Raw genomic sequence first — 11,067 nt, 5'->3', positions numbered from 1 at the left:
TGTTATAACAAAGATGAGCATTTACTCGTATAATCCCAAAGAAAACTATGTCCCTACACATGGGCGCTATCTTGGGAGACTCAAGGGTGATGATTCCTCAATGCAAGACATCGTTATTGACACAAAGGGATCCTCATTTAAGGTTAAATTCCCCAACATCTTTGTTGACTATGAGTTCCACTCCGGGGCGGTGTTGAATACCTGGCAAAGCCAACCTTTCAGCCTCTGGTCCACTCAGCTCAATCTTGCTACCTACTGCGCAACTTCAGCTTGTGTTATTTCTATGCAGCATCTAACCACATCCCTACCTCTTGTTCGCTTCGTTTACCGTTTCTACGTGTATTCGTAAAATACTTCAAGATCTCGAAGTGTCTCTAAAGGGTTCCGATAGGTTTCGACGTCTCAACAACCCTTTCAACATGCAAAAGTTCCAGTAATTAGCACGTGAATTCGGGGTAAGTAGTAGCGAGCAAGAGTGGAGGAACGAGACTCTCTTCAGTAGCTGGCAAGCTATTCGTGAAGACTACTTCGGCAGTGGATCGAGCTATTTCGATGGAGATTCATGGAGCCGGTGGATTCTCGAAACCTTTCAAGGTCTTACTCGTATAGGCATAGAGAAGCTTTTCCAAAGTGTAAGATTTCATGCTTACCTCATATTTCAAAGCCAAGCTAACGCGAGGTCCAACATCATAGGCAATCATGCTCAACACTTGTACTTGACGACTTTTGAAGAGCTGATCCTCCGGCCTAGTGACACGGGTGAGGCAAAAAAGCGACTCCAAAATGTGCTCAAGTACGCGCGGTCCAAGGTCGATTTCAGCGTTGCTCATGGGGTATACATGATCCCTTCCGATCTGAGTCTTCATATAGGGAATGTCGTGAATTTCACGAACAAGATACTCATCAGCAATGAGTACTTCTCGATTGGTGTTAACCCGCAGATTAACGCTGCCAGACCGCAGAGTTCCAAACATCAAGCAGCAAGGGAAGAAATTGTAGGGGAGGGTGCCACCCTCCCTCTATCATAGTCGCACACTGCGCCAGGAGTTGATGCAACTCAGCATGAGAATACCAAGGCTACCGTTATCACCGTTTGAGTAAGGCTAATCCTCGCTTTCATTTGGATGAAGAAATAGGTCTAATGTGTTGCTCAACATACTAGACTCTTCATCAATTCTTTCCCTTACTCTTCCTGTTACCTACATACGCAACAACAATACCCACAGCAGCAGCCAAAGCCATATACAAGTGCTTTGCTGCGAACTCGACAACTCTCGCTGCAACTCTGAAAAAGAACGAGACCACGCTGCCAATGATCCCTGGTAACGCTGCAACTGCCTTCCCTGCTAGATACTTCAAAAATCTCCCGAGTCTTTCAAGCTGTTTTCGTACAAAACCTTTCCCATCTGTACTTCCTCCAGCAGCTCCTCCGGCAGTGCCTCCACCTCCCAAAACTGCCAGGACGATGGTAGAGACCAGCAACCCAACAGCTGAGACGATGCTCGCGATAGTCAAGCCTTGCTCCCGGAAAAGGGTTTTAAGCTTTTCAAGCAAGGTTTTATCGTCTCCAGCAATCTTCATCAGCTCGGACTTAATAGACCTCAGTTGCCTAAAAACCTCGGAGGAAAGACCGTGCTTACCCAGTTCATCCTTCTTATCTTCCTTCGCACCCCGGGCTTCTGCTTCTTAAGGCCTTTAAGCTTGGCCTCTTTCGTATTTATATCGCTATCATATTGTACAAGTTTATCCTTCACCTCCTTAATAGTCTTCTGCAAGTTTTCGATTTCGACCTTTAAATTTCTCATATCAGGGACCTCGATCTCATCATCGACGCCTGCGAACGAATTATCTACATAACCCTCTACGTCACGAGCAAAATTTTGAATGCTATCAATTGTTTGCATTTCAATCGTCTCACCCTCCTCTTTACCCGAAGCCTCCTCCTCACCTCTATTCAATACAAGAATATCGACCTCATTCGCGAGGCTCTGGGCCATAGTATTACTGCCCTTGTGTGGTGTAGTATAGTCGATGAACCCCATGGCCCGCAAACGATTCGTCCTCAACCTCCGTTGTATCTCGGCAACACTCCTTAATTCACCATTCATTTTCGTGAGCTCTATACCATCGTAAAGAAGCCGGTTCCCGCCGACCTCAAACTCGTTATAGTATCTTGCACTAGGCTCCCCCAGCTTCCCACTAAGTGCTTCGTAAAGGCTATCAACTTTTGATTTTAGTAGCTCCTGCCTTGCCGTGAGCTGTTGTTGTCGCGTCGTGGTATTTCCTAAAGGTGGTGCGGGCGTAGTGCTTGGTAAGGGAATATCCTCGGGTCGAAGGATCTCACTCGCGCTGCTGAGTTCCTCAGGCTTGTCTTGAATATCTTCCTCTTGTATAAAGCCTACGTTATCGTATCCTGGATTATCATCCATTTATTCAACCTCTGCAACCCATTAATAAATGTACGGAACGAAGTTAGATCCTCACAAGGAATTAAAGACTATGCTGGCTATGAAAGGCAAGAAACAGCGTGTCAAAGTCTTCCACAACCCCAGTACGATTAATCAAAACGAAGACTTGTATGTGGACGTACCCAATTTGGAAGAAACCGATGTAATGTTCCCAGGGTCCCTTAAACTCCTATTCGACCTGAAACTTACTGACACCAACACGAAACGCACCATCGTCAGCAACATCGGCAAAGCCCTCGTTCAAATTCTTCGCATAAGCCTGAACGGCCACGAAGTGCAAAACATCAGCGATTTCAATGTGTTCGCAGTATATAGGGAAAGTTTGACCGAGAGATCAATTTGATTCTTGAAGGCATCAATCCCAACGATGGTAGAATCCGCGTGCTGCAAGTAAAAGCTAGTGACCCCCTCCTGTTGGAAATGATGAAGAAGAAGCGATCGTGGTAGCTTACGGCAACACCTTTTGCATCCTAATCGGCAAATTTTTCGAACTCACCAGAGGCTTGCCCTTCTACCAAGCAGGCTTCTACCAAGCACGACTTGCTCCAGTTTGCCATACATATCGCACCCCATGACCAAGTCATCAAAGATGCTGGTACGGCTGCTGATGCTGAAAGCACGGCAGCTAAACCAGTTTATGGCGCTTATAAAATTACCAAAATCTGCTTCGAGTTTGATAAAGTGACAAAGGAAGGTCTCGCGAGTCCTATGATGTCTCAATACTCGAGGCTCGCTCTGCCCTATGAGCGTGTACTTCGCAGCAAGGTTATAACGATGAAAAAGGCTGATACCAGCTATAATCTCCAGACGACACTCCTGCCAAGAGCTTGAAGGGTGTATTACTACTATTCGTGGATCCGGGGAAAGTGAAACCTTATGCTGGCACTAACGAGGTCTTCTACAACCCCTAAGATCGAGAAAATCGCGATCACGGTAGAAGGTGAGCCGAATGAACTGTATAGCCACGCCATGCTCCCGAAAGATCATCTCGAGCAAGTCTTTAAACTTTTCGGGGATGTGAATAGCAAAATGACCATTGGACAGTTCTTTTATGAAAGATACGCGCTCTTCATCGATTTCCGTGCGACACCCGATCACAGCTTGCACGGTTCTGGAATGCCTCTACAGAGGTTGTCGGATGGTGTAACTCTCCACATGACGAAGAAGGCTGACGGAACTGGGGATATCCGCTGCTACGTGTACTTGCTCCAAGATGCGCAGCTGAACATCAAAGATGGCAGATGGTATAGCACGGAGTACTAGAAATAAAGATGGCTACCTTAGCAGTAATGGCAGGAGGAGCGTTGATTAACGCGTTGGCATTTAGCGGGTCTAATTTCCTTTTTAGCAAGCTCTCGGGGCATGGTGAAGCAGAACGTAAGAGGCATGACAAAGCTATTGAACAATTACAAGCAGCTCAAGCACAGTGGGTTCGGGATAGGCAAACGAAAATCGATTGGTACAGCAAGCAGCGAGAGCTTAAGTGTCAAGCTGGCGAAAGCTTGAAAGAGCTCGACGAAGGCATGCGAGAGTACTACATCGGCACGATCAAAAAAGCTCCCAAGCTCTCCGACTTCTATACACCAAGCAAACAGCAACAAGACGGCGAGCTGACGTTCATCGTAGGATCCTTGGCTCTACAGGGTTTTGCAGCGTATAAGTATATGTAAAGAACTTTTTCGACATGTAAAATAAACATGTCGAAAGCAAAACATCCTCACGGAAGATCTACTACACCCCGGAACATCTCTGGACGGGATGGAAAGTCATTAAATTACTCTCCGAGCAGAGTGGTCTTTCTAACAAAAGAGTTACTCACTGGTTGACTCGTCAACTCCTGTGGTTTAGACATATTAAAGGGCCCAAGCGCATCAATTATCCGCATTTCACCATCGCAAAGCCCAACGAAATGTACCAATTCGATTTGCTCTATATGCCTCACGATAAAGTCTATGGAAACACGTACAAGTATATACTCACGGGCATCGACGTGGCTTTGAGGTACAAAGTAGTGAGGCATTTACGTACGAAAAAGGCTAGCGAGGTTGCGGACATGCTCAACATATACAAAGCGGGACCTCTGCGTTATCCGAGTATATTCCAGTTCGATAATGGTTCAGAGTTCAAGTCAGACGTGAGTAAGCTGCTAGAAAGCAAAGGGGTCGAGATAAAGCGCGCAACTACCAAATACCACCACACTTTCACGGCGTTCGTCGAATCGTATAACAAGGTGCTCGCCGAGAGGCTCTTCAAACCTCAAGATGCTCAAGAGTTGGTCAGTGATGAACAAAGTAGTACATGGGTTAAACACTTGTACACTATCGTCAAAAGTTTGAACAACACCAAAACAGCTATGATCGGCATAAAACCAAGCAAGGCCATCAAGCTCGAGGAGGTGCCGCAAGGTAAGGAAAAGCATGAAGAAAAGCCTCTACCTGATGACGGTCCCTATCTTTACCTGCTGCAGCCCGGCGAAGAGCAAGGTGATCAAAAAAGACGCGCTACGGACGCTTGGTGGAGCAAGAAAACGTATAGACTCGAACGTATTGTGACAGGTACACGTCTCCTGTACTATTTGGCTGATGGGCCTGAACGTAGTTTTGTGTCAGAGGAGTTGATGCTAGTACCAGAGGATGTTGAAGTACCTCCGGAGCATGTTAAAGAGTGGTAATTTTCTCGATTCCGAGGGCCATTTCACTGGTTCCCCTGCTGCGGGCGAACCACTCAGTTAAAAATGTTTCGGTGCCACCGACACGTATCAATTTTGACCACGTGGCTCGTGGTTCCGTCAGTAAAACTGTGTCTGCTTGGGTGTACTCCGTGTCTGGGTGTAGGTACTTGGATCTAAATACCTCCCGGAGATCGGTAATAGCGTCCCCAAGCCGTATTTTGTACTTGTTGGGGACATGTAAAAGAGTGGTAAATTTCTCGAGTCCGAGGGCCATTCCACTAAGTGCCCCGCTGCGGGGGACTTGCTCAGTTGATATTTATAGACGTAATTAAAATCTCATATATTGCTTATATTATGCCGATGTCGAACTTTCCCTCGAACAACTCACGTGTATCATCATCAGGTAGGGTAAAGTGGTTTTTGTAAGAGTTCGCAGCACCCAGAGTGTTGTCTCTAAAACGCTTCCACGTATGCACGGCATTTGGGTTGTCACATCTCCCGATTACAGTGCCCTCAGGATATTTTGTCAAACTGGAGGCAATGCTCTTTCCCAGGCATGTACGCTGACATCTGATCATATAGTAGGGATGCTTACCTTTCTTTCCACACTCGTGAGGATCATTCTTTTTAACAACGCAGAGCATATTGTCGTACGGGTATCCTGGGGGACATATCTCTCTCGTAGTTCAATGATTTCTTCGTCCCTCTTGTCTGGATCTTCCTCCAGCATGGTAACGGCAATATCTCTGGCCTCGATGGTTTCCGTAAGTTTTCGAATTTCTCTTGGGAGTAACTCCTCAACAACCCACCCAAAAAATGATTCTGCTTCAGGTCTGCCACACCTCAAGAGGAAGCAATAAAAACCTGCTTCCGTCAGTAAAACTGTATCTGGCCATGGGTGGACTCCGGTTTTCACCCCTTGGAGCTCAACAACAGCGTCACCTTTCCGCATTTTATACTTGTCAGGCACATATCGCTGAATAGCTTTTACTCCCGCATACCGCCTATAGCCTGCAGCTCTCCAAACATCGGAGGCCACGATGCATTGGCCTTTACCCTTCACAAAAAAGGATCGGACTTGTTTTCCCTGAAAACAATCAACTGCTACAAGAGACATATCTACTTGTAATTTTTTTTTTGGATTCGGGGATCATGGTGCGAGGACGGTGCTCGTAAATTTTTGTTGCTTTGATAAACCACAAAACAGCGACTTAATCTTCTAGCGCCGTAACGTCCGGGTCTTAATATTTCATCATATAGTGGATCATGGTAAGAGCCAGCGACGAAACACAGGCGATTAAAGCGATCCGGTCGTTGTATTTATTCCTCTGCCTCATCATCTCATACAGCCCACAATCTCTAATCGCGAGTTCCTCATGACTCGCTTCCAAGTTCTCGATTGTTTCCTCCAATTTCTGGATCTCTCCCTCAAACTCCTCTCGTAATATTTCGATACAAGACATATTTGTTCAGTTGAAAGTCAATGCAAAATGCGTGTCTGATCAGTTGTACCCGCCGGGTACACCTGATGTCCGCGTCACTCCAAAATTTTCCAGGTCCGAGGGTGTTCCAATCTCATATACAAGCACGCATGTTTCGACTTCCTAAGCTGGGTCTTGATCCCTTCCCAATCCGAGATCATGTTCGTTTCCTCATCCACTAGCTTCATATCTGACCTCTCCCGGGGTGGGCAATTGCTTCTTTTGACGTCTTAAGTTCTTAGGTTCTTTGGCAAGGCCGTATAACACTGTGTTAATAACCAGAGACTATGCTTTCTATGCCTCCCACTGATAGCCAGCTCGAGCATGGGTTGACGCTTCTTATCCAGGCTCTCGTCCGATATAAGATCGTCAACAATGAACAGAGTCTTTTTACCCGCTAGCAGCTTCGATAGTTGCTCAATCTAGTAAAAGAGTTGATCACCCGGCTCTATCAAGAACACATAGTCATTTTGCCACAGTGCGGACCTTTCCAAGTAAGTCCTATAAGAGCGGATCGTTGGACAGAGTATGACAACGTTGTGGAAATGGTGCTTGTACTCGTTCTCCAGTACGTCGAGCACTCGTTGGGTCTTACCGCACGAGGTAGGCCCTGTGAAGATTGCTGTATGTGGTTGAAGCACCACATCTAGAGTCATATTTATTCTATCTGCCTTGAGTAGACAGAAGCCTTGGATGTACTTACTTGGGCTTTGGTACTATGGAGGCGGGAATCCAGCCTTTTGGTACCGCCATTTCACGGCTTCCCCATCCTGCTGTGAAGTATACCACCATCTTCATGACATCGTTAGTATCCATCTTGGTGCTGGGGCTCGAGATCCCGATTTTTTCCCAGTCAAGGTGTAAGCGAAAGTAAAACCCAGGTCCACGACTGTTTCATATACCATGTCTATAATCTCCTTCTGTTGAGGCGTCACGTTAAAACTCATTTATTATGGGGCTTAGTGCATGTGAAAAAAGTCGTTATTAGGCTGGGCTGTAGGCTCTCGCTGGGGCGCACCTACCCCTCCGTATCCGCCAGGCGATGGCTCTGGTGTGGTGGGCTGCTGAGTCGCTGCGGGCTGCTTACGAAAAATATAGAATCCAACTCCTGCACAGGCGAGTATAGCAACGATGCCTCCACCAATGTATACACTGCCTGACTGTACAGAACTCATCCCAGAAGAGGTTTTGACTGTAGATTCTACTGTGCCCTCTTGTTGCTTCAGTTTCTTCTTTTCGTCTTCAGTGCCGCCAATTTGTGACCCCACGCGACTCTCCCGGGGTGCTTTGCTGGCTTTGTGAAGACTGTTACTTCTTGTGGTTGTTGTTCGCTCATTTCTTGTAAGTCATGAGACTTACAAAATCGCACCCTCCGCGTTAAGAAGACCCCTTCGAACCAAATCTCCCCTCATACTCTAGTGAATTCTTTTAAGATCTCGTCTCTAGAACACAGACATGTGGCGGGAAGCGAGCCGCTGGAGGTGTTATGATGACGGTATCATGTACACCCAAATTAGCAGATGTACTACACCAATCCGAATAACGCAGGGATGGTAACTTGTATAAATCTAGTGCCATGCTCGTAACGTTCACGATTGTCCATGTGTATCTTTGATAGACTGTTTCCCATTGTTTTCTTGCTCTTCATCAACCTTCTCTTCACCACTATTGGACGTTGAGAGCTGGGTGTGATTAATCGTATGCGCAGCAACTAAAAGAAGTGCCAGGAGCTTCCCAAAAGCTGAATAGTATACCCAAGTATATATATAGTATACCCAAGTCAGCCATACTGTCCCGGATAATGGGATCGTCTTCAATATCCGCCCTTAGACCTTCGGCACTATCCAACTGAACCATACTCCCTCGGCCTTGGTATATAGACTGATCGCCTGTGAGGACAGAGCCTTGGCTGTTTTTTCCCCTTTTTCCTGGAGTTCGCGTTAAATGAATTCAGAGTATACTTTATCGATTACCTCATCTGATGCTTTGTCACAGAAGACTTCTGTACACTTCTTTGGTAGGAGGTGCTGTTTACTTTTACGTGCATCCTTCAAGGCTTGGCGCTTGTCGTGGGGTTTTTCACGTTGCTCAAAGGCTTCTGCTGGCGTGTCGGCTTCATCAAAAATAGCGGCTAGATTAGACATATTTATTAATAGCCTCCTGTACTTCAGATAACAGAGCACGAGAGCCACATACGGTAGGAGTATAGAGATCAGTAACAAGGCTTCCAGCATTTATTGACACCCCTTAGCCGCTAAGCGATAATGACCTCTGGCGAGAGTTGTGATCTGGTCTGGTTGCACTTGCCGTTCGTCATCTGCCCTATTTAGTGCTAGCTTGTTCACTTCCTGCGTGTAGATTTGATGTCCCTTGTTTTGGATCAGCACCTGGCTCTTGTATATGACAACGCCATCCTCTAGGCAGCGCTGATAGTCTTCGAAGGTGATGGATTTTTTGGTTACGCACTTCTTTGCACCTTTCGCTTTGCGATCACCGCCCTCTTTCGCGACGCTCTTGTAAGCATAGAGTTTTGCTCTCAGATTGATGAACTCTATCAGGATTTTACCATTTAACTCATCCTTCATGAGGCCTACTACCTTTTTGTTTTTCCCGATGGGGAGAGGTCTGCCATCATCTTTGCTATAGGTACTCGTATCGAAACGTGTCTCGACATCATCAGCAATGTCGCGGTAAAAGTCCTCTGTTCTGATGTGATAGACGAAAGAATCTATGTCCATATAGCAGACCCGCAGCTCGCTACCGTACTTGGGCTGCATGTAGTCGTAGTGGAAGTCGTACATGACGGTCTTTGAAAGATCTAAAATAGCTTGCCCAGTATACACCGGCTTGTTCATCTTTATCTCAGTCTTACCCATTTCCACGCCCATGAGATGGCTGCTGAAGTAGTTTCCACCCTTGAAGTTAGGTTTCATGACGAGCTTCCCGTACTTGTCGTCGTTGGTAACCAGCTGGATGTTGCGGTGGTTCCTCAGGTTCTCCATAGTCTTGCCGAATACCGAGAGGTTCATGAGCTTGTAAAAGTCCTTCTCGAAATCATTTTTGGCGGCTGTTCTAAGGCCTGTGTTGTGATCGATATAGTCTCTCAGCCAGGGCTTCTGGTTAAACTAGATCACTCTATACACCTTCTTAAGCTCGAGCCCATGCTTTGAAGCTTGATGAATGGCTATGATGTGCACCACGTACCTCCGCTTGTGCTCGAGATTTGGTATCAATTTTTCGACCTTGTGAATCACCTCGCGCTCCGGCAGGAAAGGTAGCTCGTTGTGCTTGTCGTGCAGGCTCTTTGGATAATCGATGTCAACCTCCAAGATGTATCCATGCTTGTTGTCAGCGATGAGCCTTTCGATCTTATTCTCCGTAAAGGTCTCAACGTTCGATAACCATTTGAATCCATGCGTGGGCAGATCTTGACACATAGCCCAGCCGTAGAGGTTGTTGGCTTCGAGGTACTGCAAGTATGACGACTCAACCTCCGGATCGTATTGCTCCCCCATGTACTTGTTGTTGGCTTTGGCATACTTGTGCGCATCTTGGGTTATACCTTCACGGATACCTCTTTCAAACATCAGGAGCATGTCGGGGTCCGTAAGGAGCTCCAGCTTGATTTCTGTGTACTTCAACGCTGCTTTCCATGCCAGGCCTGGTGCGCTGTAGAAATGGGCAGGGTCGAGCTTGTAGTTCTCTAAGCACACGCTTCAAAAGCTCTCGAAGATATCGACCAGCAGCAGGACGTTTGTAGTGAGGTACAGGTCGTGATAGTCTCCCATGGTGACCTCAGCACCTTCTGGAGTGATGCGCTTCCATACTTTTTGAGCATGCTTGTAGTCGTTGTCGCTGATCCCCTTCATGTTCAGCTTGCTATAGAAAGCCTCCTTGGGAGGTAGCTCCGTCTCCTTGAATCGTCGCCAGCCATCCATGTACTCGTAGGGGTAGACGCCTTTTCGAAGCATCAGCCTGGAGACATCATCTTTGTCGATGAATTTGGCCATGGATGGTACGTTTGCCTTTGCCTGCTTCATGTCTAGCTTCTTTGTGGTATTCGAGTTGCAATTTTTACACTAAAAGCTTGCCACATACTTGGCGTCGATGCTCTGAAATTTCAGACATGTATCTGCGCACTGCTGACATTTCATATCTGCCGTGTTTGTACCGATGAGGTTGCTTGCCAATTTGTCCAGGCTCGAGGCCATGAAGCGACAGCTGTCTATGAATCTGATCACTATGGTCTTGTACGTATCACCATCACCGTGCACCATGCCTGCAATGGGCACCCTGATTTTAACGTTGAAGGAGATGTACTTTTCGTTGTTTTCAGCGATGCAACCAATATCCTGGGTGAAAGATAAAGGGCATGTGGCTAGGTATCTTGTATCTAAGGTTGCAAATCGCATGCGCTGCACCTCTATACAACCCCGTGTAGTGACAG

This window comes from Hydractinia symbiolongicarpus, chromosome 8 (genome assembly GCF_029227915.1).
Source record: "Hydractinia symbiolongicarpus strain clone_291-10 chromosome 8, HSymV2.1, whole genome shotgun sequence".
NCBI lineage: Eukaryota > Metazoa > Cnidaria > Hydrozoa > Anthoathecata > Hydractiniidae > Hydractinia > Hydractinia symbiolongicarpus.
The sequence above is the reverse complement of the archived record's forward strand: the minus strand, read 5'-3'. Positions refer to the sequence as shown.